Source organism: Pseudophryne corroboree, chromosome 3, assembly GCF_028390025.1.
Source record: "Pseudophryne corroboree isolate aPseCor3 chromosome 3, aPseCor3.hap2, whole genome shotgun sequence".
In the NCBI taxonomy this organism is placed as follows: Eukaryota; Metazoa; Chordata; class Amphibia; order Anura; family Myobatrachidae; genus Pseudophryne; species Pseudophryne corroboree.
In genome coordinates, this window is record NC_086446.1 from 244,058,465 (window position 1) to 244,083,568 (window position 25,104).

Genomic DNA, 25,104 nt, shown 5'->3' on the forward strand with positions numbered 1-25,104 from the left:
TCCCGACAAAACTACCTGTTAAGTCGGCGAGAACAGGCATTCGCCGACTTAACTTTAGCTGAATTGAATAGCGTCGGGAGCCAATTCCCGGCGCTATTCATCTCTTACCGAATTGAATCGACCCCAATGTGTCCCCCCAGCAAGCGTGCCCCAACGGAGCAACAACTAAATTGCTCCATTGGGTGCCATCTAGGGTCAGCCAGAGCAGGCAATTGAATTCCCCACAAAGAGTTAAAAGGTGTTGACTCGACCTCCAAATTCCCAATGTTTCAAAGGCCGGGCCATTGAAGCATTACCTCGCAACTTACAGGACTGCTGCTAAACGTCTTGGCACAAGATACCACGGGGCACCTTCAGAGCCTTGTTCAGTCCATGCATCAGACATTTTGGCAACACAATGGGTACTTAAACAATATTAGGCATGTTATGGCTGATGTGTACATTTGCCAGTTATTTAAAAGTCAGAATCCGATTTGGAGAAGGTGGTACAGCGTACTGACTCTACAGTCCTAGCAAGTACCATCCAAAACAATAGCTCAAACATCTGCTGTAGGTCACTCTATTTCTAAGGATTCTTATTTATAGGTTTTCCAAGGATCAGCACTTATAATCATATGCGGCTTTGTAATAAAATTTTATTTGAAGAAATAAGTATTGGAAGCCTAAAATCATCCATTCCTAGGGTAAATGGTATTTAACAGGATAACCGATTGATGGGACTGCTCATAACAATAACACTGCGTAAAGAACCCCATACATCAGCAATCAACTGGGGCAATTTGGAGTTTTGCACAGGAATTTGCAAATGTATGGGGGATCGCAGAATGCAGATTCAGACCAAAAAAACGATTGGGACAGTTAAATCAGGTTGTCCAACATATTGGATTTCACAGATCAATTGGGGCTGTAGATTGCTAATGTATGGTAACAATCAGCAGATTTGTAGACCGTTTTTTACTAAATTGATGAGCCTGTCAAGATCAGCAGTTCTGTATTTGCTGAAATCTGCAAATCACTGAAATATATCTGTAATGTATGGGGCTAGATTGGTGGATCGGAGAATCTTTAAATCTGGAATTTGATTGATGTATGGGGGCCCAAAGACAGACACATTAGATACATTCATTAAATGTGTGGAACCCTTTATAAATATATTGTCCTATTAGTATTTATAGCATCTAAGACTATTAAGGCATAAATATTAATCATATTATATAAAGTACCCCACAAGATTCTGTAATGCAGCAGATATTAAGAACAAAACTTTTTTTGATTCGATGTACTACAAAGGAATAAAAAATAATATCTATATATCTCTCTCTCTATCTATCTATCTCTGAACAAAGACGAACTGCTCCTAGGAGCTTTCCGCATAGAGGCGTTAAAGAGTCTGCAGCCTCTAGACAAGCAACCCTTCAGGAGCAGTCATATGAAAAACCACTGTAATACCCTCATGTGCGCCCTAAATTAACAGGATAATGCAAATTCACTTAAGATAGTTATACTGTGCAGACGCCAAAGATAACAGGATTTTGGTACTTACCGGTAAATACCTTTCTCAGAGCCCATAGGGGACGCTGGAGTTCAGTACTATGGGGTGATCAGGCGAGCCGGCACTTTAAAAAAAATAAGATTTTACTTACCGGTAAATCTATTTCTCGTAGTCCGTAGTGGATGCTGGGGACTCCGTAAGGACCATGGGGAATAGACGGGCTCCGCAGGAGACATGGGCACTTTTAGAAAAAAAATTTGGATTCTGGTGTGCTCTGGCTCCTCCCTCTATGTCCCTCCTCCACACCTCAGTTAAATAAAGTGTGTCCGGAAGAGCTGACAGTACAAGGAAAGGATTTTGGGAATCCAGGGTAAGACTCATACCAGCCACACCAATCACACCGTATAACTTGTGATAACTTTACCCAGTTAACAGTATGAACAATAACAGAGCATCAGATAAACCCTGAAGCAACTATAACATAACCCTTATTTAAGCAATAACTATATACAAGCATTGCAGAAGAAGTCCGCACTTGGGACGGGCGCCCAGCATCCACTACGGACTATGAGAAATAGATTTACCGGTAAGTAAAATCTTATTTTCTCTAACGTCCTAGGATGCTGGGGACTCCGTAAGGACCATGGGGATTATACCAAAGCTCCCAAACGGGCGGGAGAGTGCGGATGACTCTGCAGCACCGATTGAGCAAACGATAGGTCCTCCTCAGCCAGGGTATCAAACTTGTAGAACTTTGCAAACGTGTTTGAACCTGACCAAGTAGCAGCTCGGCATAGCTGTAATACCGAGACCCCTCGGGCAGCCGCCCAAGAAGAGCCCACCTTCCTAGTGGAATGGGCTTTCACCGATTTTGGCTGCGGCAATCCAGCCACAGAATGAGCCTGCTGAATTGTGTTACAGATCCAGCGAGCAATAGTCTGCTTTGAAGCAGGAGCACCAAGCTTGTTGGATGCATACAGGATAAACAGTGACTCTGTTTTCCTGACTCTAGCCGTTCTGGCTACATAAACTTTCAAAGCCCTGACTACATCTAGTAACTCGGAATCCTCCAAGTCACGAGTAGCCACAGGCACCACAATAGGTTGGTTCATATGAAAGGATTAGACCACTTTTGGCAGAAATTGTGGACGTGTCCTCAATTCCGCTCTATCCATATGGAAAACCAGATATGGGCTTTTATGAGACAAAGCCGCTAATTCTGACACGCGCTTAGCCGAAGCTAAGGCTAATAGCACGACCACCTTCCACGTGAGATATTTCAACTCCACTGTTTTAAGTGGTTCAAACCAGTGTGATTTCAGGAAACTCAACACCACGTTAAGATCCCAAGGTGCCACTGGAGGCACAAAAGGAGGCTGAATATGCAGCACTCCTTTCACAAACGTCTGAACTTCTGGCAGAGAAGCCAACTCCTTTTGAAAGAAAATGGAAAGGGCCGAAATCTGGACCTTAATTGAGCCTAACTCCAGCCCCAAATCCACTCCTGACTGAAGGAAGTGAAGGAAACGGCCCAGCTGAAACTCCTCTGTAGGAGCATTGCTGGCCTCACACCGCCATATACGGTGATAATGTTTAGCTGTTACATCCTTCCTAGCCTTTATCAGCGTAGGAATGACCTCCTCCGGAATACCCTTTTCTGCTAGGATCCGGCGTTCAACCGCCATGCCGTCAAACGCAGCCGCGGTAAGTCTTGGAAGAGACAGGGTCCCTGTTGCAACAGGTCCTGTCTTAGAGGAAGAGGCCACGGATCCTCTGTGAGCAATTCTTGCAGATCTGGATACCAAGTCCTTCGTGGCCAATCTGGAACAATGAGAATTGTTCTTACTCCTCTTTTTCTTATTATCCTCAGTACCTTGGGTATGAGAGGAAGAGGAGGAAATACATAGACCGACTGGAACACCCACGGTGTCACCAGGGCGTCTACAGCTACCGCCTGAGGGTCCCTTGACCTGGCGCAATAGCTCTGTAGCTTCTTGTTGAGGCGTGACGCCATCATGTCTATTCTGTGGTAGTTCCCACCGACTCGTAATCTGTGTGAAGACTTCTTGATGAAGTCCCCACTCTCCCGGGTGTAGGTCGTGTCTGCTGAGGAAGTCTGCTTCCCAGTTGTCCACTCCCGGGATGAACACTGCTGACAGTGCGCTTACGTGATTCTCCGCCCAGCGAAGAATCCTGGTGGCTTCCGCCATCGCCACTCTGCTCCTTGTGCCGCCTTGGCGGTTTACATGAGCCACTGCGGTTATGTTGTCTGACTGAATCAGAACCGGTTGGTCGCGAAGTAGGGACTCCGCTTGACGTAGGGCGTTGTATATGGCCCTTATTTCCAGGATGTTGATGTGAAGGCAAGTCTCCTGACTTGACCACAGGCCTTGGAAATTTCTTCCCTGTGTGACTGTGACTGGCAAAAAAATTTGACTTTCCAGCAGTAGCTGTGGAGACCAGGTCCGAGAGACCCTCCCCAAACAATTCCTCACCCTTGTAAGGTAAAACCTCCATGTGCCTTTTTGAGTCGGCATCGCCTGTCCATTGCCGAGTCCACAGGACCCTTCTGGCAGAAATCGACATTGCATTTATTCTAGAGCCCAGTAGGCCAATGTCTCTTTAAGCATCTCTCATATATAGGACAGAGTCTTTTATATGCCCCAGGGTCATTAATATAGTATCCTTATCTAAGGTATTAAGTTCCTCAGATAAGGTATCCATCCATGCTGCTACAGCACTACACACCCAGGCCGACGCAATTGCCGGCCTTAGTAAGGTACCTGAATGTGTATAAATGGATTTCAGGGTACCCTTTTGCTTTCTATCCGCAGCATCTTTTAGGGTGGCCGTATCCTGTGACGGCAGGGCTACCCTCTTGGATAAGCGTGTTAGAGCTTTGTCCACCCTAGGGGAGGATTCCCAGCGTAACCTGTCCGTTGGCGGGAAGGGATACGCCATAAGCATCCTTTTGGAAATCTGCAGTTTTTTATCTGGAGATTCCCAAGCCTTTTCACATAACTCATTTAGCTCATGTGAAGGGGGAAAGGTCACCACCTGCCTTTTTTCCCCATACATATGAACCCTCTTGTCAGGGACTGGGGTTTCCTCTGTGATGTGCAACACATCCTTCATTGCTATAATCATATAACGGATGGCTTTAGCCAATTTAGGCTGTAACTTTGCATCATCATAATCGACACTGGAGTCAGAATCCATGTCGGTATCTGGGATAGTGGGCGCTTCTGAGACCCTGACGGCCTCTGCGACATCGGATCAGGCATTGGCTGAGACCCTGACTGTCCTAAGGTTTCAGCTTTATCCAACCTTTTATGCAAGGAATTAACATTATCATTTAAAACCTTCCACATATCCATCCAATCAGGTGTCGGCGCCGTCGGCGGAGACACCACATTCATTTGCTCCCGCTCTGCTTCCACATAGCCTTCCTCGTCAAACATGTCGACACAAGCGTACCGACACACCACACACAGAGGGGATGCTCTTTTTTGAAGACAGTTCCCCCACAAGGCCCTTTGGAGAGACAGAGAGAGAGTATGCCAGCACACACCCCAGCGCTATATGTCCCAGGAATCACACAGTAACTTAGTGTTAACCCAGTAGCTGCTGTATATTATGTTTTTGCGCCTAATTAATGTGCCCCCCCCTCTCTTTTTACCCTCTTCTACCGTGAATCTGCAGGGGAGAGCCTGGGGAGCTTCCTCTCAGCGGAGCTGTGGAGAGAAAATGGCACTGGTGAGTGCTGAGGAAGAAGCCCCGCCCCCTCAGCGGCGGGCTTCTGTCCCGCGTTTCTGTACAATATTATGGCGGGGGCTCATACATATATACAGTGCCCAACTGTATATATGTCCAACTTTTGCCAAGAGGTCCTAATTGCTGCCCAGGGCGCCCCCCCCTGTGCCCTGCACCCTACAGTGACCGGAGTATGTGGGTGTAGTGTGGGAGCAATGGCGCACAGCTACAGTGCTGTGCGCTACCTCAGTGAAGACTGGAGTCTTCTGCCGCCGATTTCGAAGTCTTCTTTCACCCGGCTTCTGTCTTCCGGCTCTGCGAGGGGGACGGCGGCGCGGCTCCGGGATCGGACGACAAAGGGTGAGATCCTGTGTACGATCCCTCTGGAGCTAATGGTGTCCAGTAGCCTAAGAAGCAGGACCTATCTTCAGAGAGTAGGGCTGCTTCTCTCCCCTCAGTCCCACGATGCAGGGAGCCTGTTGCCAGCAGATCTCCCTGAAAATAAAAAACCTAACAAAATACTTTCTTATAGCAAGCTCAGGAGAGCTCACTAAACAGCACCCAGCTCGTCCGGGCCCAGATTCAAACTGGGGTCTGGAGGAGGGACATAGAGGGAGGAGCCAGAGCACACCAGAATCCAAATTCTTTCTTAAAGTGCCCATGTCTCCTGCGGACCCCGTCTATTCCCCATGGTCCTTACGGAGTCCCCAGCATCCACTAGGACGTTAGAGAAATTTTCAATGTGTGTGACTGGCTCCTCCCCTTCTATACCCCTTCTAAGACCAGTCAAGAAACCGTGCCCAAGGAGAGACTGTAACCCGATCAACAGAGGAGGTAAATGAAATAAATCATAAAGAGAGGTTTCCATACAACAGAAACCTCAGAAACGCACAGATAGACATTGAACCCGAGTGTGCAGATATATCTCCATATACAGAGGATTGTCATACAGTGGATACATACAGGTCTTAGCCGTCACACCCAGGATCAGAATCCCTGACCTGTGACACTGAAAGTAGATACCGCACTGACAGAGTACGCCTGTGGAATATACAAAAGAGAAGGACAAAATGACAGGAACGCAAGGAAACCTTGCAACCAGGACACCCCTCCACCCGGAACAAATAGTGGTATAACCACACGGCCCGAATAGAGCAGCGCAGGGTGGGCGTCCAGCGTCCCCTATGGACTCAGAGAATGGGATTTACCAGTAAGTACCAAAATCCTGTTTTCTCTATCACCCATAGGGGACGCTGGAGATCAGTACTATGGGGACATCCCAGAACCTCCCAAACAGGGGAGGGGGGAATAGCACTGAGAATTCGGAAAAAACTGCACAGGCAGGCCGTGACTCAAGCTAGGAACTGAGAGCACCATGGTGTGAGACAAAAAGATGTCAGTTAACTTAAGATGCAGTCTGATCCAGAAGTCAACTGGGACAGAGACCCACCAAGAAAACTGGGACAAAGATATCGTATGCGACACAGATAACGTACCAACAGCCCTGCTAGTGGAGCAGACAGCATGTCGAGGCTGGCAAGGTAGACATTGAACCCAAGGTATAGTCATCGTGGTTACACAAAAAGACAAAGCCACCATAGGGCCCGAAAGACCTACCGCCTGCAAAGGCTATTCAAACTGATTGCAACACTGCAATATCCCCCGTGATCCAAAGGACCATGCAGACTGTGGAAGGCCACCACTCAATGAGGATGTGCCATAGCAAGAGCAACAACAGAGTGTGTTTCTTAAAGAAATGTAGCAGAGATAGCTATGCATGTCAGGGAACCTATGCCGATAGGTTATGCATGCACGCGGCCACAGAAACTGCAGGGTAAGTCACGTAAAATAAAAGATCCAACAGGCTGAGCCATCAGAGTACCCCACATTCCTCAAATGTAGGTGAACATGCACGAACGCAGAAGCAACCTAACAGATCCGCCCTCGTTTTTACTGCATGAAGAAAAAGGGAAAGAGCAGGTGGTCAGTAATTAATGCAGATAAAAGGTAAGCAGGCCCTTAGAAAAGGTCTGTTGCAAGAACTATGCTCGATCAGACGTCCTGTGGATACAAAGCCTAAGGTGAATCACAATATGTTGATTGCTTGCTTTTTACTCTGCATTGGCTGGCTATTGATGGTTAACAACCAATAGTAGATAGCTGTGTCACCGAGTGGAGACCCAATGCTTTTCCACTTGGTGATCGGACACAGTCAAACTGAACTTAGTGCGGACACCCGATCGACATAGCTCAGACCTTCTGGACTCAAGCAATCCGCCAGCCTCAGCCTCCCCCAGGTAGCTTGGATTACAGACACACGCCACCGCGCCCGGCCCTAGTGATGACTGGTCCCTGTCAGAAGTACGCTAGAATAGAAGAATATCGCATAATCCGCCTAAGAGAACTACTCCTAAGGCAGAAAAGATGTGACCCCACACCCTTCCATGGATTTATGGATATCCATGTGTCGTGCAGAAATCTAAGTAAATACTTGCACTGGACGGGAGAGACAAACTAGGTTGTACTGTAGTCCTATGGAAGGCCAACCAACACTCCCAGACGTAGAACACGCTGACTGAGCCGAGGACCCAGCCAGAGAAATTGTACGCCCTATGAGTGTATCTAAGGAAATCTAGTGTGTCAGACGAAAGTCTCTGACTTTGCCGAGACTAGAGGACAACGCTCAGATATAGGGGTATATGCAATTGCAGCCGAATTCCCGAAAATGTCGAAAAACTGGACATTTTCGCCAAATTTTTTTTTTCGACAATGCAATACAGTACTTTCCGCCAAAAAAACGGCCATTCCAAATTCGACTTTTTGAAATTCGACATTTCTGCAATGGTACAAATGCGGCATTTCGACAAAAGTATATTCAATTGAAGATTGTAAATTCGACAACAGTGCTTTTAGACAGTAAATTCGTCATTTTCAATCCGCCACACTTTGCTGGCGGAATCTAATACATTTTTTTAAAAAACATGTTTTTTTTTGTGTTTTTTTTTTATTGGGAATAGCATATCTATTTATATTAGAAGGGATTAGGTACTTGGTTTGTCTATTTAGGAGGCACAAGTATTATTTATATATTTTTTAAATTATTATTTTCTTTTTTAATGAAATGTTGTGAAAATCAGAAAGAAAAAAAAATGTGTGGGGTCCCCCCTCCCAAGCATAACCAGCCTCGGGCTCTTAGAGCCGGTCCTGGTTGCCAAAATATGGGGAAAAAAATGACAGGGGATCCCCCGTATTTTAACAACCAGCACCGGGCTCTGCGCCTGGTACTGGTGCAAAAAATACGGGGGACAAAAAGAGTAGGGGTCCCCCGTATTTTTTGTACCAGCACCGGGCTCCACTAGCTGGACAGATAATGCCACAGCCGGGGGTCACTTTTATACAGGGCCCTGCGGCCGTGGCATTAAATACCCAACTAGTGACCCCTGGCCAGGGTACCCTGGAGGAGTGGGGACCCCTTCAATCAAGGGGTCCCCCCCCCAGCCACCCAAGGGCCAGGGGTGAAGCCCAAGGCTGTCCCCCCCATCCAAGGGCTGCGGATGGGGGGCTGATAGCCATGTGTAAAAATGTAAGAATATTGTATTTTTTTTGCATAAGAACCACAAGTCCCAGCAAGCCTCCCCCGCAAGCCGGTACTTGGAGAACCACAAGTACCAGCATGCGGGGCGGGGGGGGGGGGGGGGGGGGGCGCTGGTACCTGTAGTTCTACTGCAAAAAAAATACCCAAATAAGGACAGGACACAGACACCGTGAAAGTATAACTTTATTACATACATGCCGACACACATACTTACCTATGTTGACACGCCGACTCTGGCCTCGTCTCCAATGTCGACGTCCGGGGTACCTGAAAATAAAAGAACTGGACACTGGATCAGGTGAGTATAATTTTATTTTCAGGTACCCCGGACGTCGACATTGGAGACGAGGCCAGAGTCGGCGTGTCAACATAGGTAAGAATGTGTGTCGGCATGTATGTAATAAAGTTATACTTTCACGGTGTCTGTGTCCTGTTTTTATTAAGTTATACTTTCACGGTGTCTGTGTCCTGTTTTTATTTGGGTATTTTTTTTGCAGTAGAACTACAGGTACCAGCGGGCCCGTTTCCCCCCGCATGCTGGTACTTGTGGTTCTCCAAGTACCGGCTTGCGGGGAGGCTTGTTGGGACTTATTGTTTTTTTGCAGAAGAACTACATTCTTACATTTTCAACAAGGCTATCAGCCCCCCATCCGCAGCCCTTGGATGGGGGGGGAGAGACAGCCTCGGGCTTCACCCCTGGCCCTTGGGTGGCTGTGGGGGACCCCTTGATTGAAAGGGTCCCCACTCGTCCAGGGTACCCCGGCCAGGGGTGACTAGTTGGGTATTTAATGCCACGGCCGCAGGGCGCTGTATAAAAGTGACCCCCGGCTGTGGCATTATCTGTCCAGCTAGTGGAGCCCGGTGCAGGTACAAAAAATACGGGGGACCCCTACTCTTTTTGTCCCCCGTATTTTTTTGCACCAGGACCAGGCGCAGAGCCCGGTGCTGGTTGTTAAAATACGGGGTATCCCCTGTCAATTCCCCCCCCCCCCCCCGTATTTTGGCAACCAGGACGAGGCTGGTTATGCTTAGGAGGGGGGACCCCACGCAATTTTTTTCCGGGTTTTTTTTACCGTTTTTTGACCATTTTTAAAAATCGGATCAAAATCCGCCAAATCGGCCGTTTTTCGACAGCGGGACTGTCGAATTCGTTTTTTTTATTGAATATGTCGTATTCCGGCACCCACCTGACGGAATTCGACGGTCGAATTGTGTCGAATTTAAAAACGGTTGAATTCCACCCGGAATTCGACCGCAATTGCATATACCCCATAATGTATACACAGAAGTATTTATCAATTTTCTCTCCAGGCTATGTCCAGAGCAATAGATCGTCCTGGTAAGGGAAGAAGCCTTTAAGACGAGGTCCCAAATTATAAGCTATTGTGACCACGAATAATGCCATCTGAGACTCAAGGGCATCCAGGAGAAAACTTACTTAAATAAGAAAGATGACCAGAGGATTACAACTGAAGTAGTATCTGTCAGACGTTAACCAGGAGAAAAACCAAATACATTAAGGAAATCTCCTTACACCAAGTCCAAACTGGTATATATATCCTCAGTTCCAGAAGAGACTGTGACCTAAGTACAAGACCCAATAGTGGCAAGATTATCTTGAACTGTAAACAAAAACCTTCAGTTTGACAGCTGAAGACTTGGAGTCCAAATTAGTGTCTGTAAGGCCCAGGACCCTCTATATCAACAGACTGGAAGTCAGTGTTGCAAGAAGCCAGGTAGCTGAAAACCTGCCTGCAAATACACATATATATATATATATACATACATACATACATACACACATATATATCTATATATATATCTATATATATATATATATATATATATAAATACCAACAAATACATCACTTATTCAGATGTTTGACTAAAAAGTAGTCTAGACCAGTGGTTCCCAATATCGGACCGCAACAGTCCATGTCCCCCAGGACACCTAGCAGGTGTACAGGTGTATTCATTACTCACCGACACATTTTAAAAGACCCACAGGTGGAGCAAATAATTTCACTTGCAACCCTGTGAAGAGACCTGGAAAACATGAACTGCCAGGGACACCCGAAGACCGAGAACCAGTAGTCCAGGTGAACCTCCGTGCTGACCAGGAGATGTTCAATGGATGGCAGAGCGCTGTTAGACGTGTCTGTCAACAGTCTCCATTCTCCCTAACCTGTAGGAATAGGAGATAGACATATACCTATATACGGACTCATACAGATTTTGTATGTATTCCAAAACATTGGAAGGCAATAGCATTACATAAAATGACAAAGTGGATTTCTTACCAGCAACCTGTTTATTTAAAAAAACAAACACAAACTACTGCACACAGCCTTCCGAGCTTCCGTTATTGGGCAGCTCTGTTGTAAGGTACGCTCAAAACACTGTACGTACTTAAGCAGAAAAAACTCCTGCAATCAGGAAACTAGAATTGCCTGACAGGCGTCCATTTGTGCAGTACAGAAGCAGAATTTTTGCGAAAACCAGGAATAGAAGAGAAGGATGTAACATACATTGAATTATCTTCTATTGTCTAATGAGGGTCTGCTGAGACTCTAATACTTCCCTGTTCCTTGTAGCTAAAGTCAACAGGGCGGAGAAACCCGACTTGACGGAAGTCAAATGGACACTCAAGGAGATGCCTGTATTTTAGGAATCTGTGAAAAATAAAGGTCATTATAGACAGTATGGACTGGAGTACATCTTAGCGAAGATCCCAGGTACGGATAAAATACCCAACTTGTGACTACATGACGTCTTTAAAGACGTGCTGGTATACCGATGGAAGTGTAATACCCAGTGGATGCGTAGTGTCAAAGTGCATATCCAGATATATATATCTCTATCTATCTATCTATATAATGTATGTATAGACATCTCTAAAGTATATATTTGGGTGTCAGCCTATGTAAAGCCATACCCAGCGCTATAAGTACGTTGGTCCCAGCAGGGTTTTAACTAGGGACCCCTTAAATAACAAGCTTAGCTTGGGATTCAAACTATGACAGATTAACTTTGATGGTGAATACCAGTACTCTACCAACTGAGCTAATCAGTCTGCACATTGGTATGCTAGAGTTCTAATCTCTTGTTCTTCTGGCCATTTGACATATCTGTGTGCAGGGGACCTTATGGTGGGCCAGAACTAATGCTCTAAGATACAGAGCCTGCCCCTCTGCACAATATATTGGTATCTTTAACTACTAGGCTATATAGCCTGCTTGTCAAAAACCTCTATTACCTATGTAAAAGATCCTGTCCCGAACCAGTTCGGAAACCGGATACCAAATGTTGTCTGTCTATGGAGAGGATAGATTAGTAAACGGTACAGCTCACTATAACAGATTTGATGGAGATACGAACCCCAGGTGACTGCTTTGTGAAACATTTACCATTAAGCCATGGAGGCACAGTTGGAATAGTAAATGAATACACCTACATGAGTCACTGTCACTTGCACTGGTATCAACGGAGCTTAGGTCCACCTCCACACGCATGGCGCCAAATTTAAATTTGCGGTAATATGGTGTACCTAGAAACAGAAGTGACAAATTTTTACACAGAAAGTGCGGGTTGGCAGGTGTAACGATCCCCCGTCGCGGGCACCGCTGTAATATGTAACGGATGTTGGGGCTGCTCACTGCCTGTGTGGAACTCCGAGCTATTTCAGTTCTGGCGCTTCTGTGCAGGCATAGAGCCACTGCTCTCCCTCCTCACTGAAAATGAATGCACCCTGCGGCAGTTATGGAAACGGGAGGAATAAACAGTAGCAGCGTGCACCCACCGTAGATTCCCTCCGGCAGCTCCCATGTAGCAGGGGCAAACCAGCTCTAAAACGGAGCTCGCCTGATCACCGCATCTATACCCCATAGTACTGAACTCCAGCGTCCCCTATGGATGATCGAGAAATATGTAATTAACAAAAAAAATTACAACCTCACATCCTGACCGCTGTGATTTCTATTGGACTTTGTAGCTCTGTTGAAGCAGGAGTCTCTCCACTTTCCCCAAGATTCACTAAGAAATGTAAATACACTGCTCAAAAAAATAAAGGGAACACTAAAATAACACATTCTAGATCTGAATGAATTAAATACTTTGTTCTTTACATAGTTGAATGTGCTGACAACAAAATCACACAAAAATTATCAATGGAAATCAAATTTATTAACCCATGGAGGTCTGGATTTGGAGTCACACTCAAAATTAAAGTGGAAAAACACACTGCAGGCTGATCCAACTTTGATGTAATGTCCTTAAACAAGTCAAAATGAGGCTCAGTAGTGTGTGTGGCCTCCACGTGCCTGTATGACCTCCTTACAACACCTGGGCATGCTCCTGATGAGGTGGCGGATGGTCTCCTGAGGGATCTCCTCCCAGATCTGGACTAAAGCATCCGCCAACTCCTGGACAGTCTGTGGTGCAACGTGGCGTTGGTGGATGGAGCGAGACATGATGTCCCAGATGTGCTCAATTGGATTCAGGTCTGGGTAACGGGCGGGCCAGTCCATAGCATCAATGCATTCGTCTTGCAGGAACTGCTGACACACTCCAGCCACATGAGGTCTAGCGTGGTCTTGCATTAGGAGGAACCCAGGGCCAACCGCACCAGCATATGGTCTCACAGGGGGTCTGAGGTTCTCATCTCGGTAACTAATGGCAGTCAGGCTACCGCTGGCGAGCACATGGACGGCTGTTCGGCCCCCCAAAGAAATGCCACCCCACACCATTACTGACCCACTGCCAAACCGGTCATGCTGGAGGATGTTGCAGGTAGCAGAACGTTCTCCTTGGCGTCTCCAGACTCTGTCACATGTGCTCAGTGAGAACCTGCTTTCATCTGTGAAGGGCACAGGGCGCCAGTGGCGAATTTGCCAATCTTGGTGTTCTCTGGCAAATGCCAATCGTCCTGCACGGTGTTGGGCTGTAAGCACAACCCCCACCTGTGGATCTCGGGCCCTCATACCACTCTCATGGAGTCTGTTTCTGATCGTTTGAGTAGACACATGCACATTTGTGGCTTGCTGGAGGTCATTTTGCAGGACTCCGGCAGCACTCCTCCTGTTCCTCCTTGCACAAAGGCGGAGGTAGCGGTCCTGCTGCTGGTTTGTTGCCCTCCTACGGCCTCCTCCACATCTCCTGATGTACTGGCCTGTCTCCTGGTAGCGCCTCCATGCTCTGGACACTACGCTGACAGACACAGCAAACCTTCTTGCCACAGCTCGCATTGATGTGCCATCCTGTATGAGCCGCACTACCTGAGCCACTTGTGTGGGTTGTAGACTCCGTCTCATGCTACCACTAGAGTGAAAGCACCGCCAGCTTTCAAAAGTGACCAAAACATCAGCCAGAAAGCATAGGAGCCGAGAAGTGGTCTGTGGTCACCACCTGCAGAACAACTCCTTTATTGGGGGTGTCTTGCTAATTGCCTATAATTTCCACCTGTTGTCTATTCCATTTGCACAGCAGCATGTGAAATTGATTGTCAATCAGTGTTGCTTCCTAAGTGGACAGTTTGATTTCACAGAAGTGTGATTGACTTGGAGTTACATTGTGTTGTTAAAGTGTTCCTTTTATTTTTTTGAGCAGTGTATAAGAAACAGACAGACCAGAGAACGTCTCCTAAGTAACAAAGGTCAAACTGTTAACACTTTGCTTTCTAACCTTCATTTTACTGTAATGTAAAATGTATCGGTACTTACATATCTTCCAAATTATTTTACTAAATGCTTTATTTTTTGTGTGGACTTTTAGCCATGTGTATAAATCGCAGAGTTAACAGATCTTTGGGGCGTACCCCAGATCGACATGATGGCCTCTCGTCTCAACAAGAAGCTTCAGCGGTATTGTTCCAGGTCGAGGGACCCGCAAGCAGTGGCGGTGGACGCCCTAGTGACTCCGTATGTGTTCCAGTCGGTGTACGTGTTTCCTCCTCTCCCACTCATTCCAAGAGTTCTCAAACTCATAAAGGAGAACAAGAGTTCAGGCAATCCTCATCGCTCCGGACTGGCCGAAAAGGGCTTGGTACGCGGATCTTCTGTATCTACTGCTAGAAGAGCCGAGGCCTCTGCCTCTTTGGGAGGACCTGCTGCAGCAGGTGCCGTTCGCCTATCAAGTCTTACCGCGGATACGTTTGACGGCATGGAGGTTGAACGCCAGATACTGGCTCGGAAGGGCATTCCGAACAAGGTTATTCCTACCCTGATACAGGCTAGGAAAGGAGTAACGTCAAAACATTACCATCATATTTGGAAAAAATATGTATCTTGGTGCGAGTCTAAGTGGTTTCCCGCGGTGGAGTTTCAACTGGGACGGTTTCTCCTCTTCCTGCAAGCAAGTGTGGATATGGGCCTGAGGTTAGGATCCATAAAGGTCCAAATTTTGGCCCTATCCATTTTCTTCCTGAGACAGTTGGCTGCCCTCCCTGAAGTTCAGACTTTTTTGAAGGGAGTTCTGCACATCCAACCTCCCTTTGTACCGCCTACAGCGCCTTGGGATCTTAACGTGGTTTTGCAGTTCCTCCGGTTGGACTGGTTTGAACCTCTACAGGAGGTTGAGGTAAAGTTTCTCACGTGGAAGGCTGTCACTTTGTTGGCCTTAGCTTCTGCTAGACATGTGTCGGAGTTGGGGGCTTTGTTGTGTAAAAGCCCATAGTTGATCTTCCATGAAGACAGAGCTGAGCTTCGGACAACTTAGCAGTTTCTTCCGAAGGTTGTGTCGGCATTTCATATCAACCAACCTATTGTGGTGCCAGTTGCGACTGACTCCTCAATTTCATCAAAGTCCTTAGATGTTGTAAGGGCTCTAAAGATCTATGTGAGGAGGACTGCTCGTCACAGAAAGTCAGACTCTCTGTTTGTCCTGTATGATCCCAAGAAAATTGGATGTCCTGCTTCTAAGCAGACGATCTCTCGCTGGATCAGGTTCACTATCCAGCATGCGTATTATACGGCAGGCTTGCCGTGTCCTATGTATGTTAAGGCCCACTCTACTCGTAAAGTGGGTTCTTCCTAGGCGGCTGCCGGGGTGTCTCTGCTTTACAACTCTGCCGAGCAGCTACTTGGTCGGGGTCGAACACGTTCGCGAAGTTCTACAAGTTTGATACTTTGGCCTCTGAGGACCTTGAGTTTGGACAATTGGTTCTGCAGGAGCTGCAGCGTTCTCCCTCCCATTCTGGGAGCTTTGGTACATCCCCATGGTACCAATGTGGACCCCAGCATCCTCTAAAGGGGGGTACTCACGGGAGAGATGTGTGCTGAACGATCTTAACACAGACCGCTCAGCACACATCTCTCACCCCGCTCAGCACAGCGCGATGTGCCGAGCGAGGGGGAAAGCCGACGGGGGGCCGCTCACTTCACACAACGGTGAAGTGAGCGACCCGCTAGATTGAGCCTGCATGCAGCTCAATCTAGCATCGGCGATAGCGATGCGCGGGGCCGCGCATCGCTATCGCTGGAGGGCATACACACGGCAGATCCGTGCTTAAAATCTAAGCAATCTAGCAAGATTGCTTAGATTTTAAGCACGGATCTCTCCGTGTGTACCCCCCTAACGACGCAAGAGAAAATAGGATTTTAATTATCTACCGGTAAATCCTTTTCTCGTAGTCCGTACAGGATGCTGGGCGCACGCCCAGTGCTTCGTGATCCTGCAGTGGTTATTTAGTTCAGTACTGCTTAGTTCTTGGTAAGTACTGTTTTGTTACTTGTTAAGTAATCCTGTTCAGCCGTTGTTGATGTTTCAAGCTAGTTAGCTTGGGTTGCCTTGTGTGTGAGCTGGTGTGAATCTCGCCTCTATCTGTGTAATCCTTCTCTCGAAGATGTCCGTCTCCTCGGGCACATTTTCTAAACTGGGTCTGGTAGGAGGGGCATAGAGGGAGGAGCCAGCCCACAATCTCAAACTCTTAAAGTGCCAATGGCTCCTAGTGGACCCATCTATACCCCATGGTACTAATGTGGACCCCAGCATCCTCTAGGACTTAAGAGAAAGGATGTTAGCACGCCAGTCGGCAGAAACAAATATATAGCTGCTGGCCCGGCAGGCACAGGTGCGCGCGAAAAACATCTGAACCACCAAATCGCGCCCAATCTAAAGTTACAGGAGATTGGTGGGCTTGTGTACATGTGTAAAGGAAGAGAAAGAAAATAAGATTTTACTTACCGATAAATCTATTTCTCGTAGTCCGTAGTGGATGCTGGGACTCCGTAAGGACCATGGGGGAATAGCGGCTCCGCAGGAGACAGGGCACAAGAATAAAAGCTTTAGGATCAGGTGGTGTGCACTGGCTCCTCCCCCTATGACCCTCCTCCAAGCCTCAGTTAGGATACTGTGCCCGGACGAGCGTACATAATAAGGAAGGATATTGAATCCCGGGTAAGACTCATACCAGCCACACCAATCACACCGTACAACTTGTGATCTGAACCCAGTTAACAGTATGATAAAACGAAAAGGAGCCTCTGAAAAGATGGCTCACAACAATAATAACCCGAATTTTTGTAACAATAACTATATACAAGTATTGCAGACAATCCGCACTTGGGATGGGCGCCCAGCATCCACTACGGACTACGAGAAATAGATTTATCGGTAAGTAAAATCTTATTTTCTCTGACGTCCTAGTGGATGCTGGGACTCCGTAAGGACCATGGGGATTATACCAAAGCTCCCAAACGGGCGGGAGAGTGCGGATGACTCTGCAGCACCGAATGAGAGAACTCCAGGTCCTCCTCAGCCAGGGTATCAAATTTGTAGAATTTTGCAAACGTGTTTGCCCCTGACCAAGTAGCTGCTCGGCAAAGTTGTAAAGCCGAGACCCCTCGGGCAGCCGCCCAAGATGAGCCCACTTTCCTTGTGGAATGGGCTTTTACCGATTTTGGCTGTGGCAGGCCCGCCACAGAATGTGCAAGCTGAATTGTACTACAAATCCAACGAGCAATCGTCTGCTTAGAAGCAGGAGCACCCAGCTTGTTGGGTGCATACAGGATAAACAGCGAGTCAGATTTTCTGACTCCAGCCGTCCGGGAAACATATTTTCAGGGCCCTGACAACGTCAAGCAACTTGGAGTCCTCCAAGTCCCTAGTAGCCGCAGGTACCACAATAGATTGGTTCATGTGAAATGCAGAAACCACCTTAGGTAGAAATTGAGGACGAGTCCTCAATTCTGCCCTGTCAGAATGAAAAATTAAGTAAGGACTTTTATATGATAAAGCCGCCAATTCTGACACACGCCTGGCTGAAGCCAGGGCTAACAGCATCGTCACCTTCCATGTGAGATATTTGAAGTCCACAGTGGTGAGTGGTTCAAACCAATGTGACTTTAGAAAACTCAACACAACATTGAGATCCCAAGGTGCCACTGGAGGCACAAAAGGAGGCTGTATATGCAGTACCCCTTTTACAAATGTCTGAACTTCAGGCATTGAAGCCAGTTCTTTCTGGAAGAAAATCGACAGGGCCGAAATTTGAACCTTAATGGACCCTAATTTTAGGCCCATAGATAGTCCTGTTTGCAGGAAATGGAGGAAACGACCCAGTTGAAATTCCTCTGTAGGGGCCTTCTTGGCCTCACACCACGCAACATATTTTCGCCAAATGCGGTGATAATGTTTTGCGGTTACGTCCTTCCTGGCCTTGACCAGGGTAGGGATGACTTCATCTGGAATGCCTTTTTCCCTCAGGATCCGGCGTTCAACCGCCATGCCGTCAAACGCAGCCGCGGTAAGTCTTGGAACAGACAAGGTCCCTGCTGGAGCAGGTCCTTTCTCAGAGGTAGAGGCCACGGTTCGTCCGTGAGCATCTCTTGAAGTTCCGGGTACCAAGTCCTTCTTGGCCAATCCGGAGCCACGAGTATAGTTCTTACTCCTCTCCTTCTTATGATTCTCAGTACCTTTGGTATGAGAGGCAGAGGAGGGAACACATACACTGACTGGTACACCCACGGCGTTACCAGGGCGTCCACCGCTATTGCCTGAGGGTCCCTTGACCTGGCGCAATATCTGTCTAGTTTTTTGTTTAGACGGGACGCCATCATGTCCACCTTTGGTTCTTCCCAACGGTTTACTATCAGGTGGAAGACTTCTGGGTGAAGTCCCCACTCTCCCGGGTGGAGGTCGTGTCTGCTGAGGAAGTCTGCTTCCCAGTTGTCCACTCCCGGAATGAACACTGCTGACAGTGCTATCACATGATTTTCCGCCCAGCGAAGAATCCTTGCAGCTTCTGCCATTGCCCTCCTGCTTCTCGTGCCGCCCTGTCTGTTTACGTGGGCGACTGACGTGATGTTGTCCGATTGGATCAATACCGCCTGACCTTGAAGCAGGGGTTTCGCTTGACTTAGGGCATTGTAAATGGCCCTTAGTTCCAGAATGTTTATATGAAGAGATGCTTCCATGCTTGACCACAAGCCCTGGAAATTTCTTCCCTGTGTGACTGCTCCCCAGCCTCTCAGGCTTGCATCCGTGGTCACCAGGATCCAATCCTGAATGCCAAATCTGCGGCCCTCTAGTAGATGAGCACTCTGCAGCCACCACAGAAGAGACACCCTTGTCCTTGGCGACAGGGTTATCCGCTGATGCATCTGAAGATGCGATCCGGACCATTTGTCCAGCAGATCCCACTGAAAAGTTCTTGCATGGAATCTTCCGAATGGAATCGCTTCGTAAGAAGCCACCATTTTTCCCAGGACCCTCGTGCACTGATACCTGGCCTGGTTTTAGGAGGTTCCTGACTAGCTCGGATAACTCCCTGGCCTTCTCCTCCGGGAGAAACACCTTTTTCTGGACTGTGTCCAGAATCATTCCTAGGAACAGTAGACGTGTCGTAGGAATCAGCTGCGATTTTGGAATATTTAGGATCCACCCGTGCTGACGTAACACTACCTGAGATAGTGCTACTCCGACTTCTAACTGTTCCCTGGACCTTGCCCTTATCAGGAGATCGTCCAAGTAAGGGATAATTAAGATGCCTTTTCTTCGAAGAAGAATCATAATTTCGGCCATTACCTTGGTAAAGACCCGAGGTGCCGTGGACAACCCAAACGGCAGCGTCTGAAACTGATAATGACAGTTTTGTACTACAAACCTGAGGTACCCTTGGTGAGACGGGTAGATTGGGACGTGGAGATAAGCATCCTTGATGTCCAGAGACACCATATAGTCCCCTTCTTCCAGGTTTGCTATCACCGCTCTGAGTGATTCCATCTTGAATTTGAACCTCTTTATGTAAGTGTTCAAGTATTTCAGATTTAAAATTGGTCTCACCGAGCCGTCCGGCTTCGGTACCACAAACAGCGTGGAATAATACCCCTTTCCCTGTTGTAGGAGGGGTACCTTGATTATCACCTGCTGGGAATACAGCTTGTGAATGGCTTCCAAAACTGCCTCCCTGTCGGAGGGAGACTTTGGTAGAGCAGACTTCAGGAACCGGCGAGGGGGAAACGCCTCGAATTCCAGTTTTTACCCCTGCGATACTACCTGTAGAATCCAGGGGTCCACTTGCGAGTGAGCCCACTGCGCGTTGAAATTCTTGAGACGGGCCCCCACCATGTCTGAGTCTGCTTGTAAAGCCCCAGCATCATGCTGAAGACTTGGCAGAAGCAGGGGAGGGCTTCTGCTCCTGGGAAGCGGCTGCATGGTGCAGTCCTTTTCCCCTTCCTCTGCCCCGGGGCAGGAAGGAATGGCCTTTAGCTCGCTTGTACTTATGGGAACGAAAGGACTGAGTTTGAAAAGACGGTGTCTTTTTCTGCTGATGTGAAGTGACCTGGGGTAAAAAGGTGGATTTTCCAGCCGTTGCCACCAGGTCCGATAGACCAGCCCCAAATAACTCCTCCCCTTTATACGGCAATACTTCCATATGTCGTTTTGAATCCGCATCGCCTGACCACTGTCGCGTCCATAACGCTCTTCTGGCAGAAATGGACATAGCACTTACTCTTGATGCCAGGGTGCAGATATCCCTCTGTGCATCACGCATATATAGTAATGCATCCTTCAAATGCTCTATAGTTAGCAGTATATTGTCCCTATCCAGGGTATCAATATTTTCAGTCAGGGAATCCGACCACGCGACTCCAGCACTGCACATCCAGGCTGAAGCGATTGCTGGTCGCAGTATAACACCAGTATGTGTGTATATACTTTTAAGAATATTTTCCAGCCTTCTATCTGCTGGTTCCTTGAGGGTGGCCGTATCAGGAGACGGTAACGCTACTTGTTTAGATAAACGTGTGAGCGCCTTATCTACCCTAGGGGGTGTTTCCCAACGCGTCCTAACCTCTGACGAGAAAGGATATAGTGCCAATAATTTTTTAGAAATTAGCAGTTTTTTTGTCGGGGGAAACCCACGCTTTATCACACACATTTCATTTAACTCATCTGACTCAGGGAAAACTATTGGTAGTTTTTTCACACCCCACATAATACCCTTCTTTGTGGTACTTGTAGTGTCAGAAATGTTCAATGCCTCCTTCATTGCCGTGATCATGTAACGTGTGGCCCTACTGGACATTACGTTTGTCTCCTCACCGTCGACACTAGACTCAGTATCTGTGTCTGGGTCTGTGTCGACCCACTGAGGTAACGGGCGTTTTAGGGCCCCTGACGGTGTCTGAGACGCCTGGACAGGCACTAATTGATTTGCCGGCTGTCTCATGTCATCAACCGTTTTTTGCAAAGTGCTGACATTATCACTTAATTCTTTAAATACGATCATCCAGTCAGGTGTCGACACCCTAGGGGGTGACATCACTAACCCAGGCAATTGCTCCGCCTCCACATCATTTTCCTCCTCATACATGTCGACACACACGTACCGACACACAGCACACACACCGGGAATGCTCTGATAGAGGACAGGACCCCACAAGCCCTTTGGAGAGACAGAGGGAGAGTCTGCCAGCACACACCAAGCGCTATATATATATATATATATATATACACACACACACACACACACACACACACACACACACAGGGATAACCTTATATAAGTGTTATTCCCTTATAGCTGCTGTTTATATAATTTTTAGCTGCCAATAGTGCCCCCCCTTCTCTTTTTTACCCTGATTCTGTAGCAAGTCTGCAGGGGAGAGTCAGGGAGCCGTCCTTCCAGCGGAGTTGTGAGGGAAAATGGCGCTTGTGTGCTGAGGAGATAGGCTCCGCCCCTTCACGACGTCCTTATCTCCCGCTCTTTTCTGTAATAATGGCAGGGGTTAAAATACATCCATATAGCCCAAGAGCTATATGTGATGATACCTTAGGTTGGCAAAAGAATACATCTGTTATATTGCGTCTCAGGGCGCTCCCCCCCAGCGCCCTGCACCCTCAGTGACCAGAGTGTGAAGTGTGCTGAGAGCAATGGCGCACAGCTGCGGTGCTGTGCGCTACCTTAGTCTGAAGACAGGATCGTCTTCTGCCGCCGATTTCACCGGACCTCTTCGCTCTTCTGGCTCTGTAAGGGGGCCGGCGGCGCGGCTCCGGGACCCATCCAGGCTGAACCTGTGATCGTCCCTCTGGAGCTAATGTCCAGTAGCCTAAGAAACCCGATCCACTCTGCACGCAGGTGAGTCCGTTTCTTCTCCCCTTAGTCCCACGATGCAGTGAGCCTGTTGCCAGCAGGACTCACTGAAAATAAAAAACCTAAAATAAACTTTTATTCTAAGCAGCTCAGGAGAGCCACCTAGCCTGCACCCTTCTCGTTCGGGCACAAAAATCTAACTGAGGCTTGGAGGAGGGTCATAGGGGGAGGAGCCAGTGCACACCACCTGATCCTAAAGCTTTTATTCTTGTGCCCTGTCTCCTGCGGAGCCGCTATTCCTCATGGTCCTTACGGAGTCCCAGCATCCACTAGGACGTCAGAGAAAAAGACAAAAACTTTTTTTGGGAGCACTCGTTTAGGTTATGAATGGTATAAGTATAAGGAAAAGATATAGATAAAATTTAACCTTTATTTAGTTCCTGAGTAAGATACTGATCATAGTGGTCAGTGGAAACAATTTAATTTTTTTATATAAAAACTTGATTGCTTTTTTAACAAATAAGGTTCAAGGTAGAATAAAAAAGTGAAAATATCAAAGAAAGAGGTGTTCAGGATTCCTATGTCAAAATTTAAAGGTATCCAAGGTGTCACTGAGTGCATTGGGCTAGAACTTTCATAACTTTTGTTGATAAGCTGTAACAACTGCCCACGGCCATACTATCCTGAATATGCCCGATCCTGTCCGATCTCGGAAGCTAAGCAAGTAAGGCCTGGTCAGTACTTGGAAGGGAAACCGCCTGGGAATACCATGTGCTGTGGGCAATTTTCCTAGGAGATTACTACTTTTCCTTTATCGTCTTATAGCTCATTATGAGGCTCCACTTTCAGGAGTGTTAAAATCTGCTTATCAACAAAAATAGGATTTTGGTACTTACCAGGTAAATCCTTTTCTTTGAATCCATAGGGGGCACTGGAGTACTCTTGGGATATGGACGGCGTAGCAGAACAAAGGCACTGAATATTTAAATTTAGAACTCTCCACCCCTCCATATCCCAGAGTACCTCAGTGTACGAACCCAGTGTTTTTACTGAGCGAACTACTATAGAGAGGTTGACAATGGAGAATTCCTATAACATAACGGACAACAACAAAGTTGACCCATAACGTTAATGTCAACTAAACAGTTGACAGCATAACCGATAGACCTTTATAGTTTGAACCAATCGGTGAAAATGTGTTACCATAAGCTCCTTTGAGCTTAATACAAACCAGGTAAAATGTGTTACCCTAAGCTCCTGTGAGCTTAACACAACCCAGGTAAAACTGCTCTGGGTGGGCGTCCAGTGCCCCCTATGGATTCAAAGAAAAGGATTTACCTGGTAAGTACCAAAATCCTATTTTCTTTTTCATCCACTAGGGGTCACTGGAGTACTCTTGGGACGTACCAAAGCTTCCCTCGTGGGCGGGAGAGCTGTTTGACACTTGTAACAGTAGGCAGCCAAAGCTAGATGCTGATGCCGCAACCATTCATAACGTGTAATCGTGCACAAACGTGGTGCACTGAAGGCTATGTAGCCGCGTTGTAGACGCTCCACGACCCGCTGGGTCTGACATTCCCACAGAACCTGTGGGATGAGCTATTACCGACGTAGGCGACTGTAACCTAGCCTTAAAGTAAGCCTGACCTGTAGTCATTATTATCCAACTGGATAATGTCTGCTGAGAAACTGGCTAACCCCAGTTGGCAGCATCATAGAGAACAAACAACATATCCGTATTACGTACTGTAGACGTTCGGGACATATAGACGCGTAATGCGTGTACCACATTCAGAATTCTAGAATGTGCTGTCAACACAGGAACCACTATTGGTATATTGATGTGAAGAATAAGAAAGCGGAATTCGTCCGAAGATCTGCTTTGTCATGAGAAAACTCAAATACGGTGGCTTGGAATACAAGGCACCCAAATATGAAAACAAAACCCTTGCCGAAGCTAAGGCTAGAAGAAAAATGTTTTCCCAAGTGAGAAACTTAATCCCCATTTGTTGTAAGGGTTCAAAATATGAAAACTGTAAGAAATCTGAACCCAACCTCAAGTCACCTGGCGCTGTAGGTGGGATAAATGGAGGCTGCACTTTGATGACACCTTGTAGAAAGGTGTGTACAGACGCAATAGAGTCAAACGTCTTTGAAAATAAGTTGACCACACAGATACCTGCACCCTCAGTGCAGATAAACGCAGTTTTCCATCCCACCCCGTTTAACAGAATACGGGTAACTTGAAGGATAATGTCGGAAACTTCCGAGCTTTACCACCTATGTAAGCACACCAAATTTTGTAATAATGAGCTGCCTTAAGCGGCTTACTAGCTCGTAACATGGTTGGTATAACCGATACTGTAATGCCCTATTTCTTTTCTTAAGAGGGCGGTCTGAACCCTCACCCCGTCAACCGCAGCTGCGGTACATAGGTACATAGGTAACTATGGGTAAAAGAACGTTCCCTGTTGTAACAGGTTGGACGTATTATGAGCGGCCAAGATCGTGTGCAAGTATTCCTTGGAGATTCGAGAAGCAAGCTCTCCGAAACCCATGAGATATCACTAGTATGACTGTGACGAACTGTCTTATGATCCGTTTTGGCAACGGAGAGAGCAGCGGAAAATGGTGGAGCCAGATACACAATGCTGAATGACCACACGAATGTGAGAGACTCCACCGCCACTGCCCTTGTGATCTGTTGTTTTGTACACATACTGAGCTTTTGTA

The 25,104-nt window shown here is 47.2% G+C and overlaps 1 protein-coding gene and 1 pseudogene across 4 annotated transcripts in view; one reads left to right on the plus strand and one right to left on the minus strand.

Annotated features, from left to right (window-relative positions):
• Positions 1-25,104, minus strand: part of ADNP (activity dependent neuroprotector homeobox) — an 84,417-nt gene that overhangs the window by 34,676 nt on the left and 24,637 nt on the right. The window lies entirely within an intron of this gene.
• On the plus strand, positions 23,037-23,154 carry LOC134895462 (5S ribosomal RNA; annotated as a pseudogene).